At 35.6% G+C, this 17330-nt stretch overlaps 1 non-coding gene and 1 pseudogene across 1 annotated transcript; both read right to left on the bottom strand.

The window, feature by feature from the left end:
• The window catches only part of LOC102469082 (60S ribosomal protein L8 pseudogene), a 158574-nt pseudogene that overhangs the window by 93951 nt on the left and 47293 nt on the right, over window positions 1-17330 (bottom strand).
• On the bottom strand, window positions 3600-3708 carry LOC114010031 (U6 spliceosomal RNA). Its single transcript, XR_003551429.1, has one exon. It is a non-coding gene; the product is annotated as a U6 spliceosomal RNA (small nuclear RNA).

Here is a 17330-nt window from a genome sequence, read left to right as displayed (position 1 = left end):
TTTATAGTAGAGGACAAGCTGATTGAGTTCCGTATTATGTTCTGGTTATCAGTCTCTTATCTGAGGCATAGTTTGCAGATATGTTCTTCAATTCTGAGGGTAGTTGATTCAGTCTAATTATTGTGATTTTTGCTGTGCAGAAACTTTTTACCCTGATATAGTTCCACTTGGCTATTTGTAAGATTTTTGTCTGTGCTTTGTGGGTCTTATTTTAAAAGTCTTTAACAATTCCGATATCTCCAAGAGTTCCCCTTCTGTTTTCCACCAGTGGTCTTAGAGTTAAAGGTTTTATGTTTAAATCTTCGATACATTTTGAGTTGATTTTTCTTAGTTTTGAGAGATAGGGGTCTAATTTAATTTTTCTGCAGGTGCATACCCAGTTTTTCAAGCATCATTTGCTAAAGATTTTCTTTAGCCTATTGGATTAACTTGTGTTCTTTGTTAAAATCAGTTTTAGCTGTAGATTTTGATGTTTATTTCTAGGATCTTCATTCTGTTCTATTGGCCTGTGTGCCTGTTTTTGTACCAGTTCTGTGATATTTTACCTATCATAGCTTTGAAATATATTGGGTCACTGGAAACGCCATGACATATTTTTACATAGAAAAACATAGAAAAAAAAATACTGTTACATCCTGATCAGCGAGAAATAAGAGGATACCCAGTCTCAGTAGAATTAAAGGAGTCTTTATTCATAAACTGGCAACTATGAGAGGACTAAAATCTCTCAAAGACCTTGGAGCCCTGAAGGGAAGGGGAGAGGGGTTTAAAAGGCAAAGAAAGGCTCCATTCCATTCATTAAAAAAAGGGGGAGGGTTTGGGCAAACATATTATAGAAGTTAAGTTTAAGCATCAAGCAGTAAAAGCCACATTCCATTTGGGGAGGTTTTACAGAAATGGTTTTTGAGGTTATCTTGGAAGAGACATCTGTAAGCAGGGAGATGACATTATGACATCATTCCTACCCTAAGGAGAGGACATTCCCATTCAATGAAAAATTTTAATAGGGCTTTTAGCAGGACCTCAAGGTGGCAGTATTTTCAGGAGAGTAGTCTACAATGGAGTCACCTTCACCTATTGTTTCCCTTATTACAATACCTTATGACTTTTCCAAGGATCCAATATTTTTGGGTCAGGGAATGAGATGCCTCCTGCTCCCTCCCCTCTTATTATGCAGTATTGCTTGGATGGTATGGAGCCTTTTATGATTCCAAGCAAATTTTATGAATTTTTTTCTAACTCTGTGAAGAATGTCTCTGATAATTTTATTGGGATTGCGTTAAATTTATAAGTTAATATGGGTAGAATTGACATTTTGTTTATGTAAATCCTTGTAATCCAGGAACATGGAATATCTTTCTACTTTTTATATCATTTTCAATTTCCCTTTAAAGTTTTTCATAGTTTTCTTTATAGAGGTCTTTGACTTCTTTGGTTACATTTTTTACTAGATATGATATTTCTTTTGTGGCTATTGTAAATGGCATTGCTTTCTTCAGTTCTACCTCAGTCTGTTCACTGTTGGTGTATAGAAATGCTATAGATTTTTGTATGTTGATTTTATATCCTGCCACTCTACTTTATTCATTTATCACTTCTAGGGGATTTTTTGTGGATTCTTTTGAATTATACATATATATATATGTGTATATATATATATATATATATATATATATATATATATATATATATATATATATATATATATATATATATATATATATATATATATATATATATATATATATATATATATATATATATATATATATATATATATATATATATATACACAAAATCATGTTATCTCAAATAGAGACCACTTCACTTCTATTCTTATTTGAATGACTTTTAATTTAGTATCTTATCTGATTACATTGGCTAGGATTTCTGGTACTATATTGAAAAGGAGTGGTGTAAGTGGATAGCCTTGTCTTGGTCCAGTTTTTAGTGGAAAAGCTCTCAACTTTTTCTCATTTATTATGAGTTGGCTGTGGGTTTTTAATATATGGCTTTTATTTATTGTATTGAGAAAAGTCCCTTTTATGCTGACTTTGCTGGGAGTCTTAATCATGACAGGATATTGCATTTTCTGTTTTTTCCACATCAATTGATATGATTATATGATTTTTATCTTTCCTTCTATTAATATGATGTATTACATTTATGGTTTTGCACATGTTGAATCATCCTTGGAATAATGCCAACCTATTCATGGTGTATAATCTTTTCAGTGCGTCATTGGATATGATTTTGAGAATCATATCTTGTTGAGAATATTTGCATCTGTTTTCATCAGGGATATTGGTCTGTAGTTTTCTTTTTTTATGTCATGTCTTTGTCGATTTTTAGAATGAGGATGATGGAGGCTTCATAGGACGAATTCATGAGAGTTCCTTTTTTTAAATTTATTTATTTATTTATTTTTTTGGAGAGGTTTTCACTATAGGGTGCGTGCACTCACCATACAGACAGAGAGAGACAGAGAGACAGAAAGCAAGAACTCACCCCCCAGGGGTGATGGCCACACCGCAATCCCTTCTCCTCCATTCTCCTCTTGGGATCTTGGGCACGCACGCACTCATGCCCGGCGTGAGTTTTAAGCCACCAAGTCCGGGACAAGAACCGCGTTTGACTATATGGGAGTCCAGTGACATAGTCATTTCACTAAATGCTGGCCCCTTGTTTTTTGATCTTTAGAAATAGCTTGAATAGAATGGGGGTTAGCACTTCTTTAAAGGTTTTGTAAAATTCACAACTGAAGCCATCAGGACCTTTGTTGGAAGACTGATTATTGCTGATTCAATATCATTGCTTATTATTGTTCTACTCAGGCGTATCTTCCTGGTTCACTCTTGGTAGATCGCATGTGTTGAGAAGTTTGTCCATTGTCTCATTCGGGTTTTCTTGTTTGTTGGCGTATAGTTGCCTCGCTCTTACGTATCTTTTCAGAGAAAAGCCTGATTCTTAGGCCTTCTCACTTATCTCTTGCTGAATTTTAAAAATCCCTTGGAGTCTCAATGTCAAGATCACATACTTGTTGTGCCTTCTGATAAAAATACACTGCCCCAGATGTGTCCCTGTGGCATGGTCTCTCACTTCTTTTATGAAGTTCACTGCTCTTTTTATTTTTTTAAAGAAGTTTTTGCATTACAATGTGTATACTTGCCAGAGAGAGTGAAAGAGAGAGAGAGAGAGGCCAAGACAGAGACCATGAGAGGAAAAGTGAGAAGTCACCCCCCCAGGGAGGATGGCCATGCCACAGTCCCTTTTTCTCCATTCTCCTCCTCGGATCTTGGGCACTCATGCACACATGCTTAGCATGAGGGTTTTTTGTTTGTTCATTTGTTTATGTGTTTAATTTAAGATTTTTTTACGTAGGTTGTGTACACATGCCAGAGAGACAAAAAGCGACAAATCACCCTCTGGATGGGGTGATGGCCATGCTGCAGTCCCTTCTCTTCCAATCTCCTCTCAGGATTTTGGGCACACATGCACATGCACCCAGTGTGAGTTTCAAGCCACCAGGTCCGGAACTCGAACCACAGTCAGCCATGTGGGAGTCCAGTGATGCAACCGCTATGCAATCTGCTAATCCCCCAAATTTGGACTGCTTCACAAATTTGCGTATCATCCTTGTGCAGGGGCCATGTTAGTCTTCTCTGTTTTGTTCCAGTTTTTTAGTATGTGTGCTGCCATAGTGAGAACTACTGCTCTATTATCCCCTTTCTTGAGGGTATCTTTTAGTGTACTCTATGAATATCATCATATTCTTATTTCAACTTTCTTTACTATCCCCACTGAGCATATATCCTTTCTTATACTCATGTATTTATTTGTTGGCTTCATTTCTCTCTTTCCTCATAATGTATGCATAAGAAGGCAGGCCCTGGGCCTCTTTTAGTTCTCGACTAAATCAGCAACAGCTGGAAAAAAAAAAAACAAAAAAACAAACTTACATGTGGCGGCTAAGATTTAATTGATTTATAGCACACTCACTTTGCCCATGGAGACTCACTATTTATATAATGCTACCACACCATTAGAACTTACATTTTATGGTAGCAAATACTGGGTATTTCCATATGTTCAGACTTGGCCAAATAAATGATCGATCTAGCTGTTGTGTTTTTGTTCTTTAAGAGTGGTCACTTGATTTTAGGACCTGCAGATGATGTAATGGTTACATTGCTGGACTGTCACATAGCCAACCACTGTTTGAGTTCCAATCCCAGCAGCTTGAAACTCATGCTAGGTGTGTGTATGCGCATGCCCAAATCCTGACAGGAGACTGGAGGAGAAGAGATCTCTTTCTCTCTCTGTCTCTCTGGTGAGTACACACACCCTATCGCAAAAAAATTCTCTCTAAAGAAAACAACAAAATAAGAGAGTGATCACTTGATTTTATCTCACACCATTCAAATGAATTTAGTTGTCAAGGGTTACTTTAGGAAGTTTAGTGTAAGTTGAAAGAATACATGAAAATTTTCCAGTGATTCCAAGAATTTTAGCACATAAAGACTATAATGCAGTATCAATTCTAAATAATGATGATGTTAGTGATTAAAACAGAATTTCAGGAACTGGACCGTGGCACACCAGAAACGAAGCTCTCTGGGAGGCTGACCCACATGGGAAGTTTCCAGTATTGATCCCGAGCCCTTCCTGAACACTCCTGGCATGTGCATGCCTATAAAGCGGGGCTGGCTGAGACCGAGTGTGGACTGTGGTACGAGGACGCTGTTTGGACTTCCTGTTTTTGTCTTTCTGTCTCACTCTCTCACTCATGGAAGAAAGAAATAAACAAAAAAATAGCTTCAAATTTTTCAGATGCCATTTATGACAGTAACTGGCGATGGCTTTGTTTATTTCATTTAAATATTTTTTAAATGTAAAGATTTTCTTTATGAACCAAGGTCATTTGATAACTCATAACCAGCATTTGGAAAATCTGCTTTCCATCCTAATAGACAGGCATTGTGCAATTTATTCTTTCAGTTCTTCGTTCTCTTCATTTTCCTGCTACTTTCATGAGATTTTTTAATAAAAACTTGCCCAGTAACTGGGTATTTTTTTTTTTTTGGTTGGTACTGAATAGTTCATATTTGGAAAGATCTATTAGATTTGTTTATACAGGCTCATTTCTTTGCTGTTAATCTTTTCTTCTGTGTCATAATATTTGTTTTACTATTTTCTCCTGTCAACCACCATTTGTATACATAATATTCAAGTGCCAATATTTGCTATTTCTGATATATATACTAATACTTGTTAATCTTTTATAATTTTATGTTTATATTATTTTACTTTAAACACATTACCTAGATCATTTATTCATTATAACAAAAATACAAAGAAGTATGATGTTTTATTATATATCTATATATGTATTTATTTTGAGTTGTTTTAGAAGAGGAAATACTTTTCTTTAATCTCTAAAGTATCAATTATATGACTTTTTTTTCTTTATTTCCTTAAAGACTTATTTAATTTTATTTGTCATCATTATTATTTTTAAAATTTTGCTATAGGGCATGTGCACTCATAAGAAAGAGACAGAGACAGAGATAAAGAGAGAAATAGATAGAGAGAATGAGCTGCCAGGTCTAGGACTCAAACTTCAGTTGACCGTGTGGGAGTCTAGCACCTCAAACACCATGCCACCTGCTGGCCCCAAGTATATGTCTTTTAATTACTTAGCAGGAAAATATAATCAGTGATCGATTAAACAACAGTATTTTAAAGAATGTGCCATTAATGCTTTGTGCTATTAATGCACAAAGACGTGTGGTATTATCTGTTGAAGATATTTTGTAGTTTTATCAACAGTACTAGGGAGAAATATTCACTTGTTTAAATATACATTTTGTAAGACAAATAATGATGAAATGTATGGAAGAAAATGAAATAAAAAAAAGGGCTACAACAGATACTATTCAGCCATAAAAACCAACAAAACCCTGGCTTTTGACAGAAAGTGGAAGAATATGGAAGATTTACTGCTGAGTGAGGCAAGCCAGGCTATGAAGGAGAAACATTGTATGCCCCCACTTAATATATACTGAGTATGTGCACTCTATGACTGAAACTGATTGAGTAAAGGTTGTACAAACACAAGAGATGGGTATGAATGCCAGATCGAGGTGTGTGAGGAGGAGTGGGGCCTAAGGAAGGTCATTTGGAGAAGGGATACGAAGATAGCGCATTGACGGGATGGGGAGGTGTGTTCTAATCATTTGAAGATATTTTGATCAATGGGACTGGGGAGAAATGTTCACATATTGAAATGCTCACATTGTAAGCTAAACAATGTGATTGGATGTGTATAAAAATTTAAAAATAAAAAAATCATAAATATTTTAAAGAATGAGTAAGTTAAATCACTCCATGGATGGAGTTGTACTGGGCTACTTTACAGTAACTTTCAGCAACTTAAATGAATAGAATGAGTGATGATATGTATAAGAAGAATTTGAATACGTTTAATATAATTTGCCAATTCATCAACTGACTAAAATAAAGGATTAGCAGATGTATTTTTATTACTCATAATCTGTTAATAATATTGACAAACTAAAGAGTTATTTTGTTAATTAGTGTCTATTAAAAAATTTGCTAGTGAATATCAAGAGCCTTCTAGTAAGAAATAGAATTTGTAAAAATATTATCATTCAATTCCGTATTTGTATATTAAAAGGGAATAAATATTGTGTAGTATTAGAATCAGAGTTTCCATTAAAATATTGACAGGTCTTAACTACATATGTAGCTCATTCAAAACTTGGAAAAAGCTTTTGGTATTTAGCTGAAAACTCAAATATTTACATATATTAGAGTATATTGATGCTAAAACAAGTTGTTAAATGTGAGAAAAGGTGCTGATTAGTTGTCTTTTTCAGTTGCTTCAAGTTTTACTACCAATAATCTTTCTTTAACAAATAAAAATGGGGTACTTAGTTTATTTTCAAATACTACACTTTACTCATTTTTGTTTAACTTTGACCAAAGTAATGTATGAACAAGCTTTAGACTTTTGCTGGCTGAGACCTCATTAGTGTGCTACTTTGCAGCAAACAAAAGTCATTTATATTCCAATCAAAATCAGATGTTTACACAATATTTCTGAATTGCAATGTAGCATGATTATGCCCACATGATGTTTTATTGAACCAAAATCAGACTCACAACTTCACTCACAAACAAAATTACTGTAGAAATATTAATGAATTTTTATTTAATAAGTCAAATGTAGGGTGATTGCTTAGTAAGTATACAGTTTTACTAGACAACATACTCAGTTAAGAAAATATGCTCTTAACTTAGGGCTGATATTTTTAGAATCAAGAAGCAGTGGGACCCAGCCACTGTGCTGCAGTGTTAACTCAAATATCCTGCAAGACTGCTTTAAAAACATGTGGCTGATTACAGGTACAGATTCCCAGGGGTAGCCTGAAAACACACCAGGTGCACCTGTGCATGGACACCCAAGATGCTAAAAAGTTGGTGACCTGGGGAAAGGAGATCACAGTGTGATGAGACCCTGTCAGAGGTGTTTCTCTCTCCCTTTTTCTTTCTTAGGCATGAGCACACATCCTATCATTAAAAAATAAATGAATAGGTGCCAGCAGACGGCGTAATGGTTGTGTTGCTGGATTCCTACATAGCAAACTGAGTTCAAGGCTTGGGCCCAGAAGTTTGAAACTAATGTATGTGCATGCATGCCCAAAATCTCAAGAGGAGAATAGAAGAGAAGGGATTGGACATGGTCATCCCCCTGGGGAGTGATTTCTCACTTTTTGTCTCTCTGGCAAGTGCATGGATCCCATAGCAAAAATCTCTCTCAAATAAATAAATAAATAGATAGATAGATAGATAAAATTGATGTTCTAAAACTGACAAATTGAAAGTCTGCAATAATTTCCTGAGGTCATCGATTAGTCTGGAGTCCTTGCAAAGGTTTCAGTCTGGTAACCTGTTTATTAAGTATTTCGTTCTATGCTTTTTACATTTGTGGAGCCAAATATTATTGTTTTATTGTCCAAGTTGATTTAAATAAAATAGAAGTGTTAGATTTATACCTAACTATACAAAGGGCCTTTAAAAAGTTTGTGAAAAAATGGAATTAAGTTATGAGTAATGAGAAATTTACTTATTAAATTTAGATTTAAATAGTAAATAAATGTGCAGAATTCTGTGGTGTAGGTAGTCTGCCCAAGGCCATTGGTTAGAGCTCCAAGGCTGGGATATTAACCTGGTCAGCCTGGCGCTTAGAATGTTTCTTTAGAAGAGCCACTGCCAAATATGTCTTCAGGAGTCACTGCTTTGACTTAAATTTTAGAGACATCGGTGAGACCAGCAGCAGATGGTGTAATGGTTATGTCACTGGCCTCCCATGTAGTCAACTGTGTTTCAAGTCCTGGACCTGGTGACTTTAAACTCACACCAGGCATACGTGCATGCATGCCTAAGATCCTGAGAGGAGAATGGAGGAGAAAGGATTGCAGTGTGGCCATCCCCCCGGGGGCTGGTTTCTCACTTTCTTTCTCTGTCTCTCTGGCAAGTGCATTCAACCGATAGCAAAAATCTCTCTCTAAGAAAAAAATTAGAGACATAGGAAGAATAAAGTAGTTATAAAGTAGCCACACTCTTTTCTTCATTCTAATGGTACTTGGAAGATGTATCCTATGGGGGCCAGCAGGTGGCTTGTTGGTTGAAGTGCTAGACTCCCACATGGCTGACTATAATTCAATTTCCAGACCTGTTGACTTGAAAATCATGTCGGGTATATGTGCGTATGTGGCCAAAGTCCAGAGAGGAGAATGGAGAAGAGGAAGGAATTGTGGCATGGCCATTCTCCCTGGGAGTGTGATTTCTCATTTCCACTCTCAATATCTCTCTCCAGAGAACTTATAGGCGCTATGGCAAAAACTGAAAGAAAAGAAAAAGTGCTTTCATGTGAAAGTTTGTCATCTTGAGCTAAATGGCTTGATTTCTCAGCAACTAGCATACATGTCAAAAGTTTTTTGTTTATGGGAAAGATGCAGGTGTATCTGTTTAAAATTATTTGTGACTATTCCTAGAGAATCAAATTGTATTTATATTACTAGGTAACTATTGAATTAAACCACTCCATATATCTTTTCTCCAAGGAAAATTAGAAAGGAAAACCACTGCTTTAGATTTATGCCTAATAACATCTTTTCACAAGTATTCTCAAAATAAGACCCCAATCACTATTGAAAATCTCACCTGTGTCTTCAAGTTTGTAGTACATATCATTATATCTGTCACTCATGGAGGGTATTTGAGTATTCATAATTGTTACTCATTGTACTGGTTTATATCTCCAATGAAAAATGCCTCTCATGATACATTGTTAGCACAAGCATTATTCTTTAAAATAGTGATACTTTCTAGATGAAATATTATCTATTTACTATTGGAGTTCAATTACTGTGTTATTGAAAACTCTCACAGATAACTCTAATAAACTGAAAGGGTAGAGAACCCCTAGTGCTCTGGGAGGCTCACATCTGGCACCATTCCATTTCAGTTTCCTTCTTCCACAGTTGTCACTGTTAGAAAAATATGAAAATGCATGAACCTGTTAAATCAAGCTGCTATTGGACAGAGTAGGCCTCCAAACATAGGTGCTCCTGTAAAGAACTGCAACCTAACTTTGTTAAAATCTGCGAAATTGAAAGACCTATCTTTGGAGTATGCTTTGGTAACAATCAGCTGGGTCTTAGACCACTGTAGAGGCAGAATGTCAGTTAATCACAGTCAGCCAACAGATCAGAGCATGTTCAAATACGGCAAAGGCTGAGTCATAACCTATCAGCCTGTTTCATTACCTCACTTCTGTCTTCTGTTTGCCGTTTCTCTTTCTGTCCATAAATGTTATTAGGACACGTGGCAGTGGCAGAGTCTTTCTGAATCCACTCTGGAGGTACTAGGGACTGCTTGATGTAAGAATCATTTGTTGCTCAATTGAACTCTGTTGAATTTTTTTAAAAAAATTATTCTATTGAACTTTATTTAATAAATTAATTAATTTATATAGTTCAATTTGACCAGAGAAGGACAGAGAGTGGGAGAAAGTGAGAAAGCAATCCATCAAGTTCTTGACTCAAACTGTAGTTGGCCATTTGAGAGCCCAGCACCTTTAACCACCACATCACCTGTCAGACCCAAACTCTGTTGATTTTTTTTTTTTTTTGGAGAGATTTTTGTTATAGGGCACATGTGCTTACCAGAAAGACAGAGAGAGACAAAGAAAGTGAAAATCACCTACCAGGGAGGATGGCCACATCACAATCCCTTCTTCTCCATTCTCCTCTTGGGATCTTGGGCACACACACACATGTGCTTGGCATGAGTTTAAGCCACGGGTCCAGGACTCGAACCGTGATTGACTGACTATATGGGAGTCTAGCGACATAGCCATTATGCCAACTACTGGTCCCAAACTCTGTTGAATTTAACATGCACAGATTTCAAGATACTGGATCCAGTGCCTTAACCAACACGCCACCTGTGAACCCCCAAAGTTTTCTTTTAACAATCTTCAGCACCCATTGCTCACATGGTCCTTCATGTTTCTATACTCTTCCAGTTTTTCTTAATTTTTTAAATTAAAAAAAAAAAACTTTTTAAAGTTTTTGATAGAAAGTGAACCTTATGCTACAATATCCTTTCCCCAGCCCTTCAGGTCCTCAAAGTACCCCTGTACATAGCAGGCATGCTTTCAGGCCAGCCTGGGGATCTGAACCCATAGTGGGCTATGTGGTTTCCAGCACTGAAGGCCAATACACTATAGGTAGTGTCACCGAGACCAAACCATGCTTAATTTTTGACACTGTCATTTCTAGAATTCATTGAGCTACCACCACCAAGCAAACCTACCCTCCATTTTGTGAAATTTTTCCTCTTCTAAAAGTTGTAGTCATAAATAAGTTTTAATAACAGTGTTAAGAGCTATGCAAATCTCTGCATATAAATAAAGGAAATATAATTTTAGCCTAAAGGAAAACAACAACAGCAGATACCTACCTTAAATGTACAAAAACACATTTATTCATGTATGTATACTTTGCTTTTTCTGAATAAAACTCAATAGTGGGATAAGGTGAAAGAATTTTTTAATTACACAAGGACACCTGCATCTTCTGTTTGAATTGCATTGCCCGGATAGAATATTATCTCAATCTAAGAAGAGATACATTTTTGAATGTTTCACTGGATAGTTAGTATTTTGACTAATGAAAAGTATTGACTTCGGCATATTAGTTCCTTTTACACGTTGAAATTTAGACAATAACTTACTTTTTCTAATACCACAAAGCAAAAATATTCTGTATTCCCTTGTTTATAGCTAGTTCAAGTCAGGACTAGTTACTATAGGAATGGGGTAGAAAGAAGTAGAAATTAGTGAGGTTTTTTTTTTTTTAATATTTATTAGTTCATTGGGAAAGTCATGACATTTTTCTATGAAAAAATGCATCATGACTTTCTTGATGACCCAATCGACAACATATTTTTTTAAAAAATAGATTAAATTTAAGAAAGTTATTTTTCCCTTAACTGAGAGATTGAATGCTCTTGAAGTCTCTGAATCAGAAATCCCAACTCTAATTTGGTGAATTCTAATTAAATTGAGCTTTAATGATCATACTATAAGGGCTATGACTAATAGCAAATCAAACTACTGATGCAAAAACCAAACAGTAAGAAATGCAGAAAGTAACTTACAGAACACTTCATTCAAATCGATGGTGCCCAGCAAGATAAAACAAGCCAGTGTCCACAAGGTATGAATGATTCATGTGGTATGGCAATGAGTCAGTGTGTAGTGAGGCGTCCAGTGTCCCTCGTTACTTTAACAGAAAGCGAATATTTTGTGCAAGTGCTGTGTTTAGGGTAGGACATTTGTATTTTGTAATTTCTGGGGGAACACACACAAAATAAGAATTTCTTATTGACAGATGAATTTGAATTTCTCTTTCCATTCTGACGATATTATTCCTTATTCTCATGACACAATTATCAATGAACTCAGTCAAAACCAAACTAATAAAACTGCCTGAAAATCTTTAAGAGAACTCAATAAGAACACTACAAACCAATCAAAACAAGCAAATTAAAGCATTCAAAATCACCTGAGATTCTTTCCCGTGACGCCCTTTCATTTACTGTGTTTCTAAGAGAGCTAAAGTCTGTGTGCTCTTTGTTTCAGATCAAGAGGCTTTTAGTAATTAAAACCAAGGATAAGCCAAATCTAAAGGCAAAGAATAGTGTTAACATCTCAAATTAATCCTGAACTTCAGGCAGTTCTATAATGCTATACTTACATTGAGCATTAGTAAACAAAAAAGGATATTTTTATGTTGGATATTTTGTATAATTGTATAATATACTTTTTAAAAATAAAATTTTATATTTTGCAAAGGATAGACTCTTTATCTATTTATTGTGCTTTTTTTTTAGAGTTTTTTTTTGCTCTAGGGCACATGTGCTTGCCAGAGAGACAGAGAGAGAGAGAGACAGAGAGATAGAAAGTGAAAAATCACTCACCCCAGGGGGAAAGGCATGTACAAACCTGTGCCCGGTATATTTTTCAAGCCTCTGGAGTCTGGGGTTTGAACTGTGGTCAGCCAGATGCGATACAGCTCTCTTCATCATTAGGCCATGGGGTGAGTCCATGATTTTGAAGGGATATAATTTCTCTGTTAAATTATGGATAAATCTACCAGGATAGCTGTATTTTTACTTGTACTATTCATAGAGACTGAATTTTAATTAATTATGAAAGCCTTTAATATAACTCATTAGCTTGTTAAGGTTCAACTTTAAATAGCGTGTTTACCACTTAATTACAACATAAGACATTTTGTTTTGTTTGTTTGTTTGATTTTAATTTTTGCCACAGGATAAGTGTTTTTACTGGAGAGAGACAGAGACAGAGATAGAGAAAGAAAGAAATTGCCTCCCGGGGGAGATGGTCATGTTGTAATCCCTTCTCCATTCTCCTCTCATGATTTGGGGCACATGCAAACATATGCCTAGCATGATTTTGGAGTTGCCAGGTCTGGAACTGGAGCTGCAGTCAGTTATGTGGGAGCTCAGCACCATAAACAACACACCACCTGCTATCCCCACAAGAATATTTTAACACTTAAGTGTAATATATTTCCTTTCTCTGTCTTGTGCTATGATTTTCAAAGACTGTACTTTTACACATTTATTAACCTAGAAGACTTTATTATCATTATGTTAAGGCAGTCATTGTTACTTTTGTGTCTATCCACATTTAAATAAAAAATTTGAGGAACCACCAGTGGGCTAGTGGTTAAGGCTCTGGACTTCTGGGTGGTTGACCATGCTTTGAATCTTGGACCTGACAGTTTGACAGACATGCTGAATGTGTGTACATGCATGCCCAAAATCCAGAGAGGAGAAATGGAAGAGAGGGGATTGTGGCATGACCATCCTCCCTATAGGATGATTTCTTGCCTCTGTCCTTCTGTCTCTCCAACTATTTCATGCATCCCGTAGCAAAAACTCTCCAAAAAAAAAAAAGAATAAGAAAAGAAAAAAATTGAAACAAGATTGATTTTAAGGCATATAAGATTATTTTATAATATGATTAGATATCATATATTTTGAATACAGTGATAATTCTAAGTACCCAAACTTATTTATCTGTACAAGTAAAAATGGTGAATTTTCTTGCAAGTAAATGAAACTAATGCTGATTTTCAAGAATATATTAATTATGTATATATTAAAATATTACATGTGTATTTTATCTATCTATTGATAAGTCCTGTATAGTATAGCTTTACCATATAACTTGAAACATGATCTTTTAAATAGTTTTTCTTAATGAATTTCTGGCTCCTTAATCACTAGGCTACAGGATCTGCTCCAGTTTATTATGTAGGAAAATAAAGCAAACAAACTTAGAGTATGACCAGTGGCAAATATTTTCAAAATGTAGTAAAACAGATGTTCTATTACTTCTTTTACTGATCTTTGCATTATTAATGTCATTTTCAATCAAATCTATTTTATAGAAATATTTTGGATTTTGGTCATTATGGACAGTTCATTTAGTCAAAATTAGAATATCCTGTAGATCCATTTTATTTCCCTGGAAAGTATTCATTGAAATTTTATCAAGAATGCAAACAAATTGATAGGACTGGCCCCATGGACTAGTAATTAAAGGAACTGGACCTCACATGGACAACTACAGCTCAAATCCCAGCCCTGGAAACTTGAAAAACACACTAGGCATATGCGCATGCCTGTTCCATATCCTGACAAGATGAAGAAATGGAGGAGAAATGGATTACGGTGTTACCATGCCGCATTGGGGTATCTTCTCCATCTCTCTCTCCTTCTGTCTCTCTGTCCCTCTCTGGCTAATGTGTGTGCCTTCTGCCAAAATTTGTTTTGAAAGTAGAAAGTTTTTACCTCTTTCAGAATATCTGACGGATCAAGTCAAATTTTCTTCTGATAAATGCAAAAAAAAGAAAGATAAAACATTCTTATTTTTTATCTCATGGTTCTTCAGTCCTGCCACTAGATATTTTTCAGTGACTATTTCAGCAATATATTTACTAGATTGTTGGGAAAGTCATGACGTATTTTTGTGTTTTTCTATGCAAAAATGAGTCATAACTATCCCAATGACCGAATAAGTCACCTCTATAGTTAATAAGACAGTTTTGCCTATTAGACAATTGTGGCCCCAAAGAATGGGATAATTCTGATTTTGCTGTAATTGAGTATAATGCATATATACAAAAAAGTCAGGACGCTCGGATTTTACAAGGACATACCATTTTATCCAGTTTTCAACGGAATGGAATAGGAAAGTCAGCCAAACTCCCATTTCATTTGATTTAGACACAGGAATATAACATTTGTTTTTAGATTAACTTTTTTATTTTTATTTTCTAAAATTTTATTTCCAGTTCTTTTATATATTCTATCACATTATTTAGCTTGCAAAGTAAATATTCCAACATGTGTACATTTCTTTCCAGTCCAGTTGATAATACTGTGAAGTTACCTTCAAAAGATAACACCCCATTTCTTTGTCCTATTAATGCTTTACCTCTCTATTTTTCTCCATAACGTCCTTCCTCAGACTCTACTTCTTCACCCACCTGCTTTCCACACTAGGGCTGGTATTCACAACCATTTGCCATGTTTCTCTATCCTTTAGTCATTCAGTTTCAGTCATAGAGTTGGACATGTTATTTATTAAGTGGAGACAGAAAATGGCTCTCCTTCATAGCCTGACTTGCTTCACTCAGCAGTAATCTTCCTAACTTTTTACCCCAAATAGCAATTGGTTAGTTAACTATAATTAGGGAGAACTTTTAGATATGGCAATAAACTTTTTTAAAGTAGGCTTTGAGTGAGTTGACACCTAAAGTACTTAAACCATTTAAGGAGTAAAGGATCATTAAGATAATTCTCTTCTTGGGACATAGGTTTCTTATATTCTTTTCTTATAAGAAATTAGTATATTAGGTTGCCAGGAAAGTCATGGGGTATTTTTCTATCCAAGAATGTATCATGACTTTCCCAACAACTCACTAAGTAGAATAAGAGAGTTTTTAATTAAAGAAAAACGTATTTTGACATAACTTGTCTTGCATACTGAAGTTTAATAGGAAAAACAAATATGATACAATGCCATCACACTTGTTTTGTGCTTTTCATTTTTACCTTCATCTTTTGATGTTTTGGCTTTGTGTGTGTGTGTGTGTGTGTGTGTGTGTGTGTTGCAATAAAAATCTTTGTTTTGAGTGTTGGTGGCAGAACCAAAATTTAAAATACCACACAAACCACCAAGTTCATCATTCAAAATGCAGACACAGATGTCCTTGACAATCTAGGTTGTGAAGTGAACTAGAAAAGACATGAGAAAAAGGCTTACCTGAACTGCCCAATTTCTCACTCTCTCTAGAGATAACCACTTGGTGTCATCTCTCCCCCGATATTCTGTTGTTTCCAGAAGGGATGTGAGAATCACACTCATGGATTGTTTCTTGAAAAGTGATCCAGTAATGTGATAATTTGGAGAGTCAGGGGATGAGGTACTTCTGATACTTTTCAAATTTTCTTCTCCCGGAAACCAGCTGTTAGCGTAATGGCCAAACTCCCATGTAGTCAACCACAGTTCAAGTCCCAGACCTGGTGGCTTAAAACTCACACTGGGCGGATGTGCGTGCGTGCCCAAGATCCCGAGAGGAGAATGGAGGAGAAGGGACTGTGGTGTGGCCATCCCCCCTGGGGGGTGATTTCTCGCTTTCTGTCTCTATGTCTCTCTCTGTCTGTCTGGCGAGTGCTCGCGCCCTAGAGCGAAAACCTCTCCCCAAAAAATTTTTTTTTCTTCTTCTAAAATATGTCATCGAGGTTGAATTATTACTTTTGAAAGTTCCCACTTTCCCTAGGTTTTTATCTTTTTTAGTATGAGATGGCAACATGCTTATCAAGGAGGCTGATATTTATTTTGTTAACAAACAACTGTGAATAATGTTAAAGTCAAGTGCATTCATTTCTAAGCAATTTCTCTTTCATGACAGTGCAAGCACCAGTTAAAAGAATAAAGTGGGCCAACCCATGGCATGATGGTTAAAGTGGCTGGATCCCACATGGCCAGATGCATGGTTGGAGTCCAGACTCAGTAGTTTGTGAATCACAAGCAGGCACATGTGCGTGTTTGCCCAAAATACCAAAAGGAAGCAGAAATGGAGGTGAATGGAGGTGAAAGCACCCATGGAGGGTGCTCCTCACTATCCTTCTCTCTCTCTCTCTCTCTCCAGCAAGCCCCCATGCACTCTGGGAAAATTATTTTTAAAATGTGAAAAAAAAACCCTTTCTCTATCTCAAAAATTAGAGAAATTTAGATATAAGTAATTTAATTAATACTTGAATTTAATAAAATTCTAATTATAAAACACCTTGTATATTTATAACAAATTGTCTTATTATAATTATTTTTAATAGTATAATATAATTATTTTTAATAGTATAATAGTATAATGATTGCAAGTACTATCATGTTTTCCCTTGGTTGAAGACTATGTAATTTTCCATCTATCCATTTACTTACATATTTAATTATCTTTCTATCTATCATCTTTATATTTCGGTAGACAATTATATATATATTTTTTTTTTTGGAGAGATTTTCACTGTAGGGCACGTGCGCTCGCCAGACAGAGAGAGACATAGAGACAGAAAGCGAGAAATCACCCCCCAGAGGGGATGGTCACGCTGCAATCCCTTCTCCTCCATTCTCCTCTCGG

The sequence above is a fragment of the Tupaia chinensis genome, unplaced genomic scaffold, assembly GCF_000334495.1.
Source record: "Tupaia chinensis unplaced genomic scaffold, TupChi_1.0 Scaffold000687_1, whole genome shotgun sequence".
NCBI lineage: Eukaryota > Metazoa > Chordata > Mammalia > Scandentia > Tupaiidae > Tupaia > Tupaia belangeri.
The sequence above is the reverse complement of the archived record's forward strand: the minus strand, read 5'-3'. Positions and strand labels throughout refer to the sequence as shown.